Source organism: Moschus berezovskii, chromosome 18, assembly GCF_049115385.1.
Source record: "Moschus berezovskii isolate FMDL1 chromosome 18, NW_MosBer_1.0, whole genome shotgun sequence".
NCBI lineage: Eukaryota > Metazoa > Chordata > Mammalia > Artiodactyla > Moschidae > Moschus > Moschus berezovskii.
In genome coordinates this window covers 44,500,609-44,514,020 of record NC_142477.1, presented here as the reverse complement: position 1 = coordinate 44,514,020, position 13,412 = coordinate 44,500,609, and positions in this window count along the sequence as shown.

The following is a 13,412-nucleotide window of genomic DNA, read 5'->3' as shown; positions in this document are numbered from 1 at the left end:
CAAATTGTTCAGTTCCCAAGTATTAGGTTGGCCAAAAAGTTCCTTTGGTTTTTAAATATAAAAGTCACGTTTTTCATTTGCACCAAGAACTTTACTGACTAACAGTTTCACCTTTTGTTCCACTCCCTTTTGCCATTCTTCAGGCAACTTCATAAATGAGTCTTCCACAATTTTTTAATCATTTTGAGCCAAGAACTCTTCCTGGTGCCTTTTACAGTCTTCCAGGAAACTGAAACTTTTTCCATTAAGAGAATTTTGTAAAGACTGAAGTAAATGGAAATCCAAAGTTACAATGTCTGATGAATACAGAGGATGAATCAGAACATTCAACTAAGCTGTAAAAGCTTTTGCCTATTCATCAAAGAAACATGCAGTTGTGCGTAATCCTGATGGAAGATAATGCATTTTCTGTTGACTCACTTTTGACACTTTTTGTCAAGTACTGCTTTCAGTTGGTTTAACTGGGAACACTAAGTCAGTTCAGTCCCGCAGCTGTGTCTGACTCTTTGTGACCCCATGGACTGCAACACGCCAGGCCTCCGTGTCCATCACCAACTCCCACAGTTTACCCCAAATCATGTCCATTCAGTTGCTGATGCCTTCCAACTATCTCATTTTCTGTCGCCCCCTTCTCCTCCCACCCTCAATCTTTCCCAGCATCAGGGTCTTTTCAAATGAGTCAGCTCTTCGCATCAGGTGCCCAAAGTATTAAGAGTTTCAGTTTCAACATCAGTCCTACCAGTGAACACTCAGGACTGATCTCCTTTGGAATAGACTGGTTGGATCTCCTCACAGTCCAAGGGACTCTCAAAAGTCTTCTTCAACACCACAGTTCAAAAGCATCAATTCTTTGGCGCTCAGAATTCTTTATAGTCCATCTCTCACATCCATACATGACTACTGGAAAAACCATAGCCTTCATGAGACGGACCTTTGTTGGCCAAGTAATGTCTCTGCTTTTTAATATGCTATCTAGGTTGGTCATAACGTTTCTTCCAAGGAGCAAGCATCTTTTAATTTCATGCCTGCAGTCACCATGTGCAGTGATTTTGGGAGCCCAAAAAAATAATGTCTGCCACTGTTTCCCCATCTATTTGCCATGAAGTGATAGGACCAGATGCCATGCTCTTAGTTTTCTGAATATTGAGCATTAAGCCAGGTTTTTCCACTCTCCTCTTTAATCCTCATCAAGAGCCTCTTTAGTTCCTCTTCACTTTCTGCCATAAGGGTGGTGTCATCTGCATATCTGAGGTTATTGATATTACTCCTGGCAATCTTGATTCCAGTTTGTGCTTCATCCAGCCAAGCATTTCTCATGACATACTCTTCATATAAGTTAAATAAGCAGGGTGATAATATGCAGCCTTGACGTACTCCTTTTCCTATTTGGAAGCAGTCTGTTGTTCCATGTCCAGTTCTAACTGTTGCTTCTTGACCTGCATACAAATTTCTCAATAGACAGGTCAGTTCAGTTCAGTTCAGTCGCTCAGTCGTGTCCGACTCTTTGTGACCCCATGAATCACAGCACGCCAGACCTCCCTGTCCATCACCAACTCCCAGAGTTCACTCAAACTCATGTCCATCGAGTCGGTGATGCCATCCAGCCATCTCATTCTCTGTTGTCCCCTTCTCCTCCCGCCCCCAATCCCTCCCTGGATCAGTCTTTTCCAGTGAGTCAACTCATCTCATGAGGTGGCCAAAGTATTGGAGTTTCAGCTTTAGCATCATCAGTTGTTCCAATGAACACCCAGGATTGATCTCCTTTAGAATGGACTGGTTAGATCTCCTTGCAGTCCAATGGACTCTGAAGAGTCCTTTCCAACACCACAGTTCAAAAGCATCAATTCTTCGGCGCTCAGCTTTCTTCACAGTCCAACTCTCACATCCATACATGACCACTGGAAAAACCATAGCCTTGACTAGATGGACCTTTGTTGGCAAAGTAATGTCTCTGCTTTTTAATATACTATCTAGGTTGGTCATAACTTTCCTTCCAAGCAGTAAGCGTCTTTAAATTTAATGGCTGCAGTCAGCATCCGCAGTGATTTTGGAGCCCCAAAAAATAAAGTCTGACACTGTTTCCACTGTTTCCCCATCTATTTGCCATGAAGTGATGGGACCAGATGCCATGATCTTCATTTTCTGAATGTTGAGCTTCAAGCCAACCTTTTCACTCTCCTCTTTCACTTTCATCAAGAGGCTTTTGAGTTCCTCTTCACTTTCTGCCATAAGGGTGGTATCATCTGCATATCTGAGGTTATTGATATTTCTCCCAGCAATCTTGATTCCAGCTTGTGCTTCTTCCAGCCCAGCGTTCCTCATGATGTACTTTGCATATAAGTTAAAAAAGCAGGGTGACAATATACAACCTTGACGAACTCCTTTTCCCTTTTCCTATTTGGAACCAGTCTGTTGTTCCATGTCCACTTCTAACTGTTGCCTCCTGACCTGCATACAGGTTTCTCAAGAGGCAGGTCAGGTGGTCTGCGATTCCCATCTCTTTCAGAATTTTCCACAGTTTATTGTGATCCACACAGTCAAAGGCTTTGACATAGTCAATGAAGCAGAATAGATGTTTTTCTGGAATTCTCTTGCTTTCTCCATGATCCAGCGGATGTTGGCAATTTGATCTCTGCCTTTTCTAAAACCTGCTTAAACATCAGGAAGTTCACAGTTCACAAATTACTGAAGCCTGGCTTGGAGAATTTTGAGCATGACTTTACTAGCGTGTGAGATAAGTGCAACTGTGCGGTAGTTTGAGCATTCTTTGGCATCGCCTTTCTTTGGGATTGGAATGAAGACTGACCTTTTCCAGTCCTGCAGCCACTGCTGAGTTTTCCAAATTTGCTGGCATATTGAGTGCAGCACTTTCACACCATCATCTTTCAGGATTTGAAATAGCTCAACTGGAATTCCATCACCTCCACTAGCTTTGTTAGTAGTGATGCTCTCTAAGGCCCACTTGACTTCACATTCCAAGATGTCTGGCTCTAGGTGAGTGATCTCACCATCATGATTATCTTGGTCATGAAGATCTTTTTTGTACAGTTCTTCTGTGTATATGTGCCACCTCTTCTTAATATCTTTTGCTTCTGTTAGGTCCATACCATTTCTGTCTTTTATCAAGCCCATCTTTGCACTAAATGTTCCCTTGGTATCTCTAATTTTCTTGAAGAGATCTCTTGTTTTTCCTATTCTGTTGTTTTCCTCTATTTCTTTGTATTGATCACTGAGAAAGGCTTTCTTATCTCTCCCTGCTATTCTTTGGAACTCTGCATTCAGATGCTTATATCTTTCCTTTTCTCCTTTGCTTTTCGCTTCTCTTCTTTTCACAGCTATTTGTAAGGCCTCCTCAGACAGCCATTTTGTTTTTTTTGCATTTCTTTTCCATGGGGATGGTCTTGGTCCCTGGTATTCCCATCTCTTTCAAAATTTTCCACAGTTTATTGTGATCCACAGTCAAAGGCTTTGGCATAGACAATGAAGCAGAAATAGATGTTTTTCTGGAACTCTCTTGCTTTTTCATTGAGCCAATGGATGTTGGCAATTTGATCTCTGGTTCCTCTGCCTTTTCTAAATCCAGCTTGAACATCTGGAAGCTCACAGTTCACACATTGCTGAAGCCTGGCTTGGAGAATTTTGAGCATTACTTTACTAGCATGTGAGATGAGTACAATTGTGCAGTAGTTTGAATATTCTTTGGCATTGCCTTTCTTAGGGACTGGAATGAAAACTGACCTTTTCCAGTCCTGTGGCCACTGCTGAGTTTTCCAAATATGCTGGCATATTGAGTGCAGCACTTTCACAGCATCATCTTTCAGGATTATAAATAGCTTAAATGGAATTCCAACACCTCCACTAGCTTTCTTCATAGTGATGCTTCCTAAGGCCCACTTGACTTCACATTCCAGGATGTCTGGCTCTAGGTGAGTGATCACACCATCGTGATTATCTGGGTTGTAAAGATCTTTGTTGTACAATTGTTCTGCGTAATCTTGCCACCTCTTCTTAATATCTTCTGCTTCTGTAGGTCCATACCATTTCTCTCCTTTATTGAGTTCATCTTTGCATGAAATGTTCCCTTGGTATCTCTAATTTTCTTGAAGAGATCTCTATTATTTCCCATTCTATTGTTTTCCTAGTCGTACTGGGAGCACTACTTGTTGGAATTAATCATTTGGTTTTCCAGAAGACCCTAATAGAGGACTACCTTCCAATCCCACCATATACACAGCATCACCTTTTCTGGATGAATATTGGCCTTTTGTGTGGTTGGTGATTGTTTAAGCACAATCTCTTCCATTCCACATTATGGTACAGTATGCAGTTTTCATCACCCATAACAATGTGTTTTAAAAATGGAATGCTTATGTCACATTTCAGTAGAGAACTGCATCTGGAAACATAGTCAAGAAGTTTTTTTTTTCCAATTGACTTTGGTGGAACCCATACATCAAAGCAATTAATATATCCAAGTTGGTGCAAATGATTTGCAACACTTGATTTGGACATTTTGAGAATGTCAGGTACCTCCCTCGTGGTATAACATTGATTGTTGTCAATTAGTGTCTTGATTTGATCACTATCAACTTCAACTGGTCTGAACATCATCCAGAGAGAAATCTCCAGCATTAAACTTTGCAAACCACTTTTGACATGTTTGATCAGGGTCAGCAACTTCTAAATACACTGAACAAATCTTTGGTTTTCAGTTATGTTTTTACCTTTCTTTAAATAATACAGCATAACATGCCAAAAATGAGGTTTTTTTCTTCCATCTTCAACATTAAAATGGCTACACAAAAATTCACCAATGTTGGTAAGTTTTTTAATGCATGCTGATATGAGAACTGTTACAATACAATGTAACAAAATTGCTTTGAAAGAAATTAAAGACAACTAAGCACTACCTTGACTCACTGGAAAAGACTCTGATGCTGGGAAAGGTTGGGGGCAGGAGGAGAAGGGGACGACGGAGAATGAGATAGCTGGATGGCATCACCGACTCTATGGACATGAGTTTGAGGGAACTCTGGGAGTTGGTGATGGACAGGGAGGCCTGGCGTGCTCTGATTCATGGGGTTGCAGAGAGTTGGACATCACTGAGCGACTGAACTGAAGCACTACTGCTGCTGTTGCTGCTAAGTCACTTCAGTCGTGTCCGACTCTGTGTGACCCCATAGACGGAAGCCCACAAGGCTCTCCCGTCCCTGAGATTCTCCAGGCAAGAACACTGGAGTGGGTTGCCATTTCCTTCTCCAATGTGTGAAAGTGAAAAGTGAAAGTGAAGTCGCTCAGTCGCATCCGACCCTTAGCGACCCCATGGACTTCAGCCCACCAGGCTCCTCCATCCATGGGATTTTCTAGGCAAGAGTACTGGAGTGGCTTGCCATTGCCTTCTCCGGAAGCACTACTAGAGTCAGCCTACAGAAAAAAATGAATGGATATTTTGGCTAACACAAAACATACAAAGTTATGTTTACAGTATACCGTAGTCTTCCCAGGTGGTGTGGTGGTAAAGAATTTGATCCTGGTTGGGAAGATCCCCTGGAGTGTAAACCCACTTCAGTATTCTTGCCTGGGAAATCCCATGGACAGAGGAACCTTGTAAGCTACAGTCCATGGGGTCATACAGAGTTGGACAGGACTGAGTGACTGAGCATGCACAAAGTCATGTAGTCTATTAAGTGTGCAACAACATTATGTTTAAAAATAAGGGCAGTCCCAAGATGGTGGAGGAATAGGATGGGGAGACCACTTTCTCCCCCACAAATTCATCGAAAGATCATTTGAACGCTGAGCAACTTCCACAAAACAACTTCTGTATGCTGGTGGAGGACACCCAGCACTCAGAAAGGCAGCCCATTCTCTTTGAAAGGAGGTAGGACAAAATATAGAAGACAAAAAGAGAGAGAAAGAGTTAGGGGCAGAAATCCATCCTGGGGAGGGAGTTGTGAAACAGAAGTTTCCAAACAGTAGGAAACCCTATCACAGGCAGGTCTGTGGGGAGTTCTGAAATCTCAGAGGGCAATATAACTGGGAGAAAACAAAAAACCCCCCACAGAATAGGTGCCTAACCACAACTGCCAGTGGACAAGTAGCCCAGAGGCTGGCATCCACCAGCAGCGAGGGGGGTCTGGACAGGGAGGTGTGGGTGGCATCATTGGTCCTTAGGGTAAGGACTGGGCCTGAATGCCCTGAAGACAATCTGAAGGGGGCTAATGTGAGATAGCAACCCAAACTGTGAGATCGCCAGAAAGGAAAAAAAAAGAGAGAACTTTCCTGGGAAAGGCTGTAACTCACAGCCTGGCCCGCTCACAGAGCAAAAGGACTGAGTGGATGCCAAAGGAGAGCTACCCAGCTGCACACAGGCCCCTCCCACCACTGGAGGCAGCCGGGCAGGTGTGTGACAGCCAGAGCTAGGAGGCAAGGGGCTGCTCCAATCTCGGCCCCAGAGACCAGCATCCTCGAGCAAACTGAGCAGGCTCCCTGGGATCCTGGGTGGTTGACATCTGCCAGGAAGGCCGCAGCCTGAGATCAGCTCCTCAAAGGAGACGTATGGCACACCTGAGGCAGTGCTCTTGCGGTGTACCCGGGAAACCAAGCAGCCAGGACCAGGGAGGTGATTAAGACACACGGCCCGCCTGGGACAGTGTGCTCATCAAGTACCTAGTCGCCTGAGCTGGTCAGACCCGGGAAGGGCACAAAATGCATGCCCAACCGAGTCTGTGCCCTTGAGGAGCACCCGAGAACCTGAACCTGAGCAGCTTAGGCTTAGACCTGGGAAGTGCATGAAATGTAGGGCCGCTTTGGACAGTGCCCTGAAGAGCACCCTGGAGCCAGAGCAGTGTAGACCCGGAAACACAAGCTGCTGTGAGCTGGGGCAAAGCCAGTGCAGTCCATACACTGTGAGCACTCCCCATACACATCAGTGATATTTATTTGCAGTGTTCCTCCCTCCCCACAACACAACTGAACAAGTGAGCCTAAATAAGTGACCACCTTCACCCCCGTGTGTCAGGACAGAAATTAGGCAACAAAGAGATTTGCAAACAGAGGAAGTCAAAATAAACAAAGAAGAAGGAATCGCTCTGGAAGGGACAGGTCCAACAGATTAAAACCCTGTAGTTAACATTGACTAAGCATTGGAGGGGGCCTGCAGACCTTGGGAACAAGTACAAGCTGGAACAAGGAACTATCTGAAACTGAACTAACCACACACTGCCCACAACAGCTCCAGAGAAATTCTTAGATATATTTTTACTATTATCAGTTTTTAATTTTTTTAATTCAAGTTCTTTATTACTCCTTTAATTTTCAATTTTATAACCTCCTGTTACCTTGCCAAAAAAAGACCCTATTTTTAAAGCAAACTTCATATATATTTTTCACAATTTTTGTGATTTTTTTTGGTATTTTTAATATTGTATTTTTGAGAGTCTAACCTCTACACTAGATTTTTCATCTTTGCTTTTTGGTATTTACTATCAGTTTTGTACCTTTAAGAATCTAATCTTCAGTGTCCACTTTCACTTAGGGGTGTGATTACCGACTTGATTGCTCTCTCCCGTCTGACACTCCCTTTTCTCCCCCAGGCCACCTCTATCTCCTCCCTTTTCCTTCTCTTCTCTACTTAACTCTGTGACCCTCTCTGGGTGTTCTGGGCTGGGGAGAGCACTTAGGGAACTGATTAATGGCTAGATTGGTCTCTCCCCTTTTGACTCCCCCTTTCTCCTCCTGGTCACCTCTATCTCCCTCCTCCCTCTTCTCTAAGTAATTCTGTGAGTCTCTCTGGGTGTTGCAGACTGTGGAGAGCACATAGGGAATTGATCACTGGCTAGACTGCTCTCTCCCCTTTGACTCTCCCTCTTCTCCTCCTGGTCACCTCCATCTCCTTCCTCCTCTTCTCTTCTCCATGAAACTCTGTGAACCTCTTTGGTGTCCCTCGCTGCGGAAAATTCTTTCACCATTAACCTAGATGTTTTATCACCTGTGCTGTATGGATGGAGAAGTATTGAGGCTACTATAACAATAAGACTGAAAGCTGGAGGCAGGAGGCTTAACTCCAAAACTTGAGAACATCAGAGAACTCCTGATTCCAGGGAACATTAATAGACAAGAGCTCATCCAAAAGCCTCCATATCTACACTGAAACCAAGCTCCACCTAAGAACCAACAAGTTCCATAACAAGATATACCAGGCTAATTCTCCAGCAAAGCAGGAACACAGCCCTGAGCATTAAAAGACAGGCTGCTGTCCAAAGCCATACCGAACCCATAGACACCCTAAAACTCACTACTGGACACTTCACTGCAATCCAGAGAAGAGATCCAGCTTCACCCACCAGAACATGGGCACAAGCTCCCCAAACCAGGAAACCTTGACAAGCCGCTAGTCCAACCCCACCCGTAGGGAGCAGGCTCCACAATAAAGAGGAACCACAAACTTCCAGCTAACAGAAAGGGCACCCCAAACACAGCAATCTAAACAAAATGAAAAGTCAGAGAAATATTCAGCAGGTAAAGGAACATGATATATGCCCACCAAACAAAAAGAGAAGGAGATAGGGAGTCTACCTGAAAAAGAATTCAGAATGATAGTAAAGATGATCCAAAATCTTGAAAGCAAAGTGGAGTCACAGATAAACAGATTAGAGACAAGGATTGAGAAGATGCAAGAAATATTCAGCAAGGACTTAGAAGAAATAAAGAAGAGTCAATCAATAATGAATAATGCAATAACTGAGACCAAAAGCACTCTGGAAGGAACCAACAGTAGAATAACTGAGGCAGAAGATAGGATAAGTGAGATGGAAGATAGAATGGTGGAAATAAATGAAACAGAGAGGAAAAAAGAAAAAAGAATTAAAAGAAATGAGGACAACCTCAGAGACCTCTGGGACAATGTTAAATGCCCCAACATCCGAACCATAGGAGTCCCAGAAGAAGAAATCAAAAAGAAAGTGCATGAGAAAATACTTGAGGAGATAATAGTTGAAAACTTCCCTAAAATGGGGAAAGAAATAGCCAACCAAGTCCAAGGAAACTCAAAGAGTCCCAAACAGGATAAACCCAAGGTGAAGACACACATCAATCAAACTAACAAAGATTGAACACAAAGAACAAATATTAAAAGCAGCAAGGGAAAAGCAACAAATAACACACAAGGGGATCCCCATAAGGATAACAGCTGATCTTTCAATAGAAACTCTTCAGGCCAGAAGGGAATGGCAGGACATACTTAAAGTGATGAAAGAAAAACCTATAGCCCAGATTACTATACCCAGGAAGGGTTTCATTCAAACATGAAGGAGAAAGCAAAAGCTTTACAGACAAGCAAAAGAATTCAACACCACAAAACCAGCTCTTCACCAAATGCTAAAGGATCTTCTCCAGACAGGAAACATGAAAAGGTTTATAAATTCAAACCCAAAATAATAAAGTAAATGGCAACAGGATCTTACCTATCATTAATTACCTTAAATGTAAATGGGTTGAATGCCCCAAACAAAAGACAAGGACTGGCTGAATGGATACAAAAACAAGACCCCCATATATGCTGTTTACAAGAGACCCACCTCAAAACAAGGGACACATACAGACCGAAAGTGAAGGGCTGGAAAAAGATATTTTATGCAAATGGAGACCAAAAGAAAGCAGGAGTAGCAATACCCATATCAGATAAAATAGATTTTGAAATAAAGGCCATGAAAAGAGACAAAGAAGGATACTACATTATATCAAAGGATCAATCCAGGAAGAGGCTGTAACAATTACAAAAATATATGCAACCAACATAGGAGTACCTCAATACATAAGGCAAATGCTAACAAGTATGAAAGGGGAAATTAACAGTAACACAAGAATAGTGGGAGACTTTAATATCCCACTCACACCTAAGGACAGATCAACTAAACAGAAAATTAGCAAGGAAACACAAACTTTAAATGATACAATGGACCAGCTGGATCTAATTGATATCAATAGGACATTTCACCCCATAACAATGAATTTCACCTTTTCCTCAAGTGCACACAGAACATTCTCCAGGATAGATCACATCCTGGGCCATAAATCTAGCCTTAGTAAATTAGAAAAAGATGAAATCATTTCAAGCATCTTTTCTGATCACAATGTGGTAAGATTAGATGTCAACTACAGGAAAAAAAACTATTAAAAATACAAACATATGGAGGCTAAATGACATGCTTCTGAATAACCAACAAATCATGAAAGAAATCAAAAAGGAAATAAAATATGCATAGAAACGAATGAAAATGAAAACACGACAACCCAAAATCTATGAGATTCAGTAAAAGCAGTGCTAAAGGGAAGGTTCATAGCAATACAAGCCCACCTCAAGAAACAAGAGTAAGATCAAATAAATAACCTAACTTTACACCTAAAGCAACTAGAAAAAGAAGAAATGAAGAATCCCAGGGTTAGGAGAAGGAAAGAAATCATAAAAATTAGGGCAGAAATACACAAAAGAGAAACAAAGGAGACTATAGCAAAAATCAACATAACTAAAAGCTGGTTCTTTGGGAAGATAAATAAAATAGACAAACCATTAGCCAGACTTATCAAGAAAAAAGGGAGAAGAATCAACAAAATTAGAAATGAAAATTGAGAAGCACAACAGACAACACAGAAATACAAACGATCATAAGAGACAGCAATTATATGACAATAAAATGGACAACTTGGGAGAAACGGATGAATTCTTAGAAAAGCATAACCTTCTAAAACTGAACCAGGAAAAAATTGAAAATCTTAACAGATCCGTCACAGACACAGAAATAGAAAATGTAATAAAAAATCTTCCAACAAACAAAAGCACAGGACCAGATGGCTTCACAGGTGAATTCTACCAAAATTTTAAAGAAGAGCTAACACCTATCGTACTCAAACTCTTCCAGAAAATTGCAGAGGAAGGTAAATCCCAAATTCATTCTATGAGGCCACCATCATCCTAATACCAAAACCAGATAAAGATGCCACAAAAAAAGAAAACCAGAAGCCAACATCACTGATGAACATAAGATGCAAAAATCCTCAACAGAATTCTAGTAAACAGAATCCAACAACATATTGAAAAGATCATACATCATGAGCGAGTGGGCTTTATCCCAGGGATACAAGAATTCTTCAATAATCGCAAATCAATCAATGTGATACACCACATTAACAAATTGAAGGGTAAAAACCGTATGATTATCTCAATAGATGCAGAGAAAGCCTTTGACAAAATTCAACACCAATTTATTATTAAAAACACTCCAGAAAGCAGGCATAGAAGGAACATACTTCAACATAATGAAAGTCATATTATAAACCCACAGCAAACATTATCCTCAATGGTGAAAAATTGAAAGAATTTACCCTAAAGTCAGGAACAAGACAAGGGTGCCCACTTTCACCACTACTATTCCACATAGTTTTGGAAGTTTTAGTCACAGCAATCAGAGAAGAAAAAGAAATAAAAGGAATCCAGATTAGAAAAGAAGTAAAACTCTCATTGTTTGCACATGACAACATCCTCTACATAGAAAACCCTAAATACACCACCAGAAAATTACTAGAGCTAATCAATGAATATAGTAAAGTTGCAGGATATAAAATTAATATTCAGAAATCCCTTGCATTCCTACATACTAACAATGAGAAAACAGAAAGAGAAATTAAGGAAACAATCCCATTCACCATTGTGACGAACAAAATACTTAGGAATAAATCTACCTAAAGAAACAAAAGACCTATATATAGAAAACTATAAAACACTGATGAAAGAAATCAAAGATGACACAAATAGATGGAGAAATATACCATGTTCATGGGTTGGAAGAATCAATACAGTGAAAATGAGTATACTACCCAGGGCAATCTATAGATTCAATGCAACCCCCTATCAAGCTACCAACAGTATTTTTCACAGAACTAGAACAAATAATTTCACAATTTGTATGGAAATACCAAAAACCTTGAAAAGCCAAAGCAATTTTGAGAAAGAAAAATGGAACTGGAGGAATCAACCTGCCTGACTTCAGACTACACTACAAAGCTATATGACAGTATGGTACTGGCACAAAGACAGAAATACAGAGCAGTAGAACAAAACAGAAAGCCCAGAGATAAGTCCACGAACCTATGGACACCTTGTCTTTGACAAAGGAGGCAAAAATATACAATGGAGAAAAGACAATCTCTCTAACAGGTGGTGCTGGTAAAACAGGTCAACCACCTGTAAAAGAATGAGACTAGAACACTTTTTAACACCATACACAAAAATAAACTTAAAATGGATTAAAGATCGAAATTTAAGACCAGAAACTATAAAACTCCTAGAGGAAAACATAGGCAAAACACTCTCTGACATAAACCACAGCAAGATCCTCTATGACCCACCTCCCAGAGTAATAGAAATAAAAGCAAAAACAAACAAATGGGACCTAATTAAACTTAACATCTTTTGCACAATGAAGGAAACTATAAGCAAGGTGGAAAGACAGCCTTCAGAATGGGAGAAAACAATAGCCAAAGAAGCAACTGACAAAGAATTAATCTCAAAAATATACAAGTAGCTCATGTGGCTCAATACTAGAAAACTAAGTGACCCAATCAAAAAATGGGCCAAAGAACTAAACAGACATTTCTCCAAAGAAGACATACAGATGGCTAACAAACACATGAAAAGATGCTTGCTGCTGCTGCTAAGTCGCTTCAGTCGTGTCCAACTCTGTGTGACCCCACAGACAGAAGCCCACCAGGCTCCCCCATCCCTGGGATTCTCCAGGCAAGAAAACTGGAGTGGGTTGCCATTTCCTTCTCCAAGAAAAGATGCTTAACATCACTCACTATCAGAGAAAGGCAAATCAAAACCATGATGAGGTACCATCTCATGCTGATCAGAATGGCTGCTATCAAAAAGTCCAGAAACAATAAATGCTGGAGAAGATATGGAGAAAAGGGAACCCTCTTACTGTTGGTGGGAATGCAAACCAGTACAGCAACTATGGAGAACAGTGTGGAGATTCCTTAAAAAACTGAAAATAGAACTGCCATATGACCCAGCAATCCCACTGCTGGGCATAAACACCAAGGAAACCAGAAATGAAAGAGACATGTGTACCCCAGTGTTCACTGCAGCACTGTTTACAATAGCCAGGACATGGAAGCAACCTAGATGTCACTGGCAGACGAATGGATAAGAAAGTTGTGGTACATAGACACAATGGACTATTACTCATATATTAAAAAGAACGCATTTGAATCAGTTCTAATGAGGTGGATGAAACTGGAGCCTATTATACACAGTGAAGTAAGTCAGAAAGAAAAACACCAATACATTATATTAACACATATATATGGAATTTAGAAAGATAGTAATGACAACCCTTATATATGCTAGACAG